This window comes from Moschus berezovskii, chromosome 18 (genome assembly GCF_049115385.1).
Source record: "Moschus berezovskii isolate FMDL1 chromosome 18, NW_MosBer_1.0, whole genome shotgun sequence".
Lineage (NCBI taxonomy): Eukaryota > Metazoa > Chordata > Mammalia > Artiodactyla > Moschidae > Moschus > Moschus berezovskii.
Genome location: NC_142477.1, coordinates 53,806,703 through 53,812,851, shown reverse-complemented (window position 1 = coordinate 53,812,851; position 6,149 = coordinate 53,806,703).

Here is a 6,149-nt window from a genome sequence, read left to right as displayed (position 1 = left end):
GTTGGACTCCTCAGGGAGGGCAGGTAAGGAACCTGAGTGGTAAAGCTGCAAGGATAACTGTCCAAGATTTTAGATCTTTGATGCATTCACCGTCAAGTGGGATCTTGTAAAGTGTAATTGCTTTTGGCAAATTGCCTCTAAATAAGAGAGGTTTAACTGCTTCTGTGTGCTATTTATTTTTCTCTTTGCCTTTTCACGCTGCCTTGTTCACTTCTGTGAATCTTGGACAGCAAAGTACAATTGATCAATAGGGGAAATAATCAGTAATACACTGGGCAATACGAACAGAAAGATTCTATAAAATTTTCTCTCCAAAAACTTGACGTATTTAAATATCAGTGTATGGGCCCATTGATTAGAGCAGGAAATATTGATGTTGCTTGTTCTCTTTACAAAGCACTGACCTATTGCATTTTAGAATCTGCTGCTGCTGCTGGTTCGTTTTCTCATCCCAATTCAAATGTTCAAAACAAAATCCCAACCTCACTGATACCTAAACAATAGAATGGTACATTAGTTTGTTGTCCAAAGTGGAATGCACACAAGGCAGCCTGGCTGGCCCCAGTTTCACAGTCGACTGCCGACTTGACTTCTGATTATATAAACATGTATTGCAAAACAGCTCTGACGGGAACCTCATAACCTAAACAGTATTCTCTGAAATGTAATTTGTTGTTCTTTTATACTAAAGAAGAAATTAAATCAAAATTATTTTAATGAAAAACAACTCTGGGATTTTGTTTAATTGAATTTTGCCGGGAAATGCAATTGCCTACTAGCCCTGACCTCAGGACAGGAGTCCATCTTTTGCTGGGTCAAACTTCTCAAGTGACTCTGCGTGTGTCACATCAGTTCATCCAAGTGACCGATGAGCGTGTCTCACAACAGGCCACATAGCACCCTCCTTCATGTCCTAGATCTTAGAAAAAGTTATATGCTTCTTTATATTAACCAAAACCTAAATGATCCTTTTCGAACAATACACTGTTGTGACTTCCCCCTCTAAGAGCATTTCACAATGAATGTGGCACTTCAGATAAGGGTAGCCCAGCTTCTGGCATAATCTTACAGAGCCATTAAAGGCAATAAAGAGTTCTGTTTTCTCTTAAGTTAAAATTCCTTTTGTTCCCAATTTTTTTCATTATTTCTCAACTATTCTGCAAAGATAAAATAAGGCTGCTGCTGCTGCTGCTGCTGCTAAGTCACTTCAGTCATGTCTGACTCTGTGTGACCCCATAGACGGAAGCCCACCAGGCTCCCCCATCCCTGGGATTCTCCAGGCAAGAACACTAGAGTGGGTTGCTATGTCTTTTTAAAAGATTAAAATTTTCTCCTTTCTCTTCATTCATCTCAGGCCGTAAAGTACAGGATTGGGAAGGGATTAGAAAGAGCACACTGTGCAGAATTTTCCTCCTCAAAATCTCTCATGATATTCCAAGTAATCCAATTGTGTTTGTTCCCAACAGGCACTTTATACACTTGTTTAATTAATCAGTGAATTAGTGATGCAGATTCCACTTTAATGAAAAACAGCAATTGCTATTTTTAAAAGTTTTTTGTTTCTACTTGGAAGTTATATTATGCCCCCGTCCCCTCCCCCCCCAAAAAAAATTAACAAAATTTGATCAGTCAGGTTCAGAATTAGTCCCTTGGTCGATATTTACATACTAACCAGATGCCAGGCCCTGCTAAGCATGGAGCATCCAGTGGTGACAAGCCAAATGTGGCCCTGACAGTCAGCATTCTTGCCCACCCTCTGAACTCTGGCAGCTGGTCATTTTTTCTCTGTGCCATGAAGTACCAGGCTGTGATCCTTTTCTGCTGCCCTCTTTCTGGTGAAGACTGTGACATAGCCACATCATACACATTTGGAAGAGATGAATATAGAACAGTGGTGCAATAAATGTGACTCTGTAAAGTGAACTATGTAGGCATGTGGACAAAAACTGGAAGGGACCATAGAATAAATGTGCATGACCTGTTGAAGTGATGAGATTCTAATCAATGTATGTTGTTACTTTATGATTTGCATGACAAACTTTCTAAAAGGATATCTGTTACAAATCACAGAAGAGAAGGCTTGTAGAAATATATCTACACTCAACCCATGAAGTAAAGGACCAACTTACAAAGAACCTTTGGAATAGGGGATAGAGGTTGTTGGTTATAGAGCAAATCCAGGTTTTGTGGGTCCTGAAGGTTATATAATTTGTTGTTACCTATTAAGGAAAACATAAAAACTACAGAGAACCCAATACAAATGAGGATCCCTTGCTTTAACTTTTTTAGCTTTAAGGTAAATCATCCTCAAACAGCTCTGCAGATGGGATTTAGAAGACCAAAGGAGATGGAATGAAGAAAAGTTTCAGCACTCTGATATGTCAGGTTTTCAGTGTCTCTGTTACCTTAAAGAATTGCAACTTTTATCAGATCTGAGCCTTTGTTTCAGGAAGGGTCTAATTGGATTTAGCAAAATAGCATGGGGTACAAATTCAGTAATGGTTAATTTGGAATCACAATGGGACATTTTTCTTTTCTAGATCAGGGAGTTTTTACTTAGGGGAGGATTTTGCAGGGGCGGGGGAGAATGGGGGAGGGGTGTTCCTTTTAACTTTACAGAAATAATAGAGTTCAAAGATAATGTTTGTCAAACTGCGAACTTAATTGTCGATGAATCTTAAAGAGATGAGGAACATTTTAAGGGCTCTTGATGCAGAAAACAGGCCACCAAGAGCAACACTAGGGTAAGGCAACATTTACTCACACTTCACTTTGTTCTACAAAGGACCTGTTTCTACTACAATGAAGTAAAATCAACTTTGAAGAATTAACTTGAAACATTTTTTTTTAGAGACTAAATTAGAAATTTATGACACTCTTTAAGGAAACTATTCAAATAAACTTATAATTTTATAGCTCTTTTTTGTAGTTCATATTGTACTTCTTTATTGTAGATGATAAAGCCTAATTCAATGCAGTAAGCCTATTGAGTGTCCCAGATTTGGAAATGCAAATATAGATACATCCTTCCCAGTGCTGCCAGAATTCTCTTTATGTAACATGACCCTGATTATGTCCCTCTTCTGTAAAAACCTTCAGTGTACCCATAGAAAAATGGGCAAGGGCCTGTGTAACAGACGACTCAGAAGAACAACTACAAGTTAACATGAAGAGAAAAAAGTTCAGGGTCGAAACATTGATCTGTGCTAATGGATAAACCTCAAAAACATGCAAGTGAAAAAAGCCAGATGCAAAAGACTACATATTGTATGGTTCCATTTATATGACATGCCTAGTAAGAGCAAATTTATAGGAGCAGAAAGCAAATCATAGTTGCATAAGACTGAGGGTGGGAGCAGGGATTCTCTAGAAGTGGGTATGTGGTGGTGATGGTTTATTCATGACTAAGTCATGTCCGACTCTTGCGACTCCATGGACTGTGGCCACACCATGCTCCTCTGTCCATGGGATTTCCCAGACAAGAATGCTGGAGTGGGTTGCCATTTCCTTCTCCAGGGGATCTTCCCAACCTAGGGAATGAACCCACATCTCCTGCACCGGCTGACAAACTCTTTACCATTCAGCCACCAGGGAAGCTCTAAAGGTCATGGGGAGGAGATTTTCTAGGGCTATAGAAATGTTTTAGAAGAGGACTGTGGTAATATTTGCACAAATGTATAATTACTAAAATCAGTGAATTGTAAACTTATATTGGTTGAATTTTATGATATGTAAATTATCCATTGAAGCAGTTTGTTTTTTTTTTTACGTTCAACCATGGTAGTAGAAAAGTAGCTTAAAATATTTTCTATTTGTCAAGTAGCAGAGACATTACTTTGCCAACAAAGGTCCGTCTAGTCAAGGCTGTGGTTTTTCCAGTGGTCATGTATGGATGTGAGAGTTGGACTGTGAAGAAAGCTGATCGCCGAAGAATTGATGCTTTTGAACTGTGGTGCTGGAGAAGACTCTTGAGAGTCCCTTGGACTGCAAGGAGATCCAACCAGTCCATTCTAAAAGAGATTGATCCTGGGTGTTCATTGGAAGGACTGATGCTAAAGCTGAAACTCCAATACTTTGGCCACCTCATGCGAAGAGTTGACTCACTGGAAAAGACTCTGATGCTGGGAAGGATTGAGGGCGAGAGGAGAAGGGGACGACAGAAAATGAGATGGCTGGATGGCATCACCGACTTGATGGACATGAGTTTGAGTGAACTCTGGGAGTTGGTGATGGATGGACAGGGAGGCCTGGCGTGCTGTGATTCATGGGGTCGCAAAGAGTCAGTCACGACTGAGCAACTGAACCAACCAATCAAAGATAATATTAACTATTATTATTTTATTTTTATTATTATATCATGACAAAGGTATGGGAATGAACACTCATACACAGTGAAGGGTGGAAAATCAGGTGCAGATTTTCTGAAGGTAATTTGACAGTATGCATCTAAGCCTCAAAATGCTGGTATACTTTGACTCCCTTCTGGTTTTATATCCTAATTGGAGGATAAACACAGAGATATTCATCTCTACTGTTTGTAATGGAAAAATTAGAAACAACCTAAACATCCAACAATAGGAGATAAATTATGGAATATACCCATCAGCAGACTACTATGTATCTATTTTAGTGATGATGCAAATGCACATATCCAATGTGTCAATAAGGTGTTTATAAATATAAGTGAAGTGATTATAATTAAATATGTATAGAATTTAAAACATTTGTGTATATTTTTGGATATCTATATAACAAATATGTATTAGGTACCTCCAAGTACTAGGACCATGGGGTGTTTCTTCCTGTTTTGTTTATGTATATTTTCTAAATCTAAAAGAAACTTTTTTTCTTAAAAGGATATCTTTTCACAGACTTATCATGACTTTAAGGATCCCTTTTGATATTAATAACAAAACTCTTTGGACACTCACATAATAGTTCAGTTTTTAGTATTTTTTAAATTTATTTTTATTTTTTTATTGGGCTGCATCAGGTCTTGGTGGCAGCACGTGGGATCTTTGTTGCATTGGGCAAGATCTTTTGTTGTGGCACATGGACTCTCTGGTTGTGGTGCCAGGGCTTAGTTGCTCTGAAGTATGTGGGATATTAGCTCCCCAACGAGGGATCAAACCCATGTTCCCTGCATTGCAAGGCAGATTCCCAACCACTGGACCACAGGGAAGTCCCTTTAGTATTTATTGATTAATACAAAAAGCTACTATAACTTCTATACCACTTATATATAGCTTTGACTATATTAAAGCATCTACAAACAACACTCCCCACTGCCTGCACACACACACACTCACACACATCTTTTAGACTTATATAGTCTATATTACCAATTTTGAAACAACTCTGTGGTCTGCAGGTTGGGAAGGACCAACCTAGAGAATAAAGGAGAAATGTTGTAGCTTGATAATGAAGGTCCTTTTTATTACAGTCTTCCTACATTTCCAACTTCACACCAGTTCATACAAAAGTACTAATTCTCTCACTGGTCATGCTCTGTTATTTCATCTGCTTTTGTTCATGCTGTGCCTTGGGCCTGACATGCCCTATTTATTTTGTACACTTCACAAATTTTTATTTTTCAGGACATTGCTTGGAAATCACCCTTTTTAACTCCCTTCCAAATAGATTCAGTTCAGTTCAGTTCAGTTCAGTCGCTCAGTCGTGTCTGACTCTTTGCGACCCCATGAATCACAGCACGCCAGGCCTCCCTGTCCATCACCAACTCCCGGAGTTCACTCAAACTCATGTCCATCGAGTCGGTGATGCCATCCAGCCATCTCATTCTCTGTCGTCCCCGTCTCCTCCCACCCCCAATCCTTCCCAGCATCAGACTCTTTTCCAGTGAGTCAACTCGACGCATGAGGTGGCCAAAGTAATGGAGTTTCAGCTTTAGCATCAGTCCTTCCAATGAACACCCAGGATCGATCTCCTTTAGAATGGACTGGTTGGATCTCCTTGCAGTCCAAGGGACTCTCAAGAGTCTTCTCCAGCACCACAGTTCAAAAGCATCAATTCTTCGGCGATCAGCTTTCTTCACAGTCCAACTCTCACATCCATACATGACCACTGGAAAAACCATAGCCTTGACAAGATAGACCTTGGTTGGCAAAGTAATGTCTCTGCTTTTTAATATG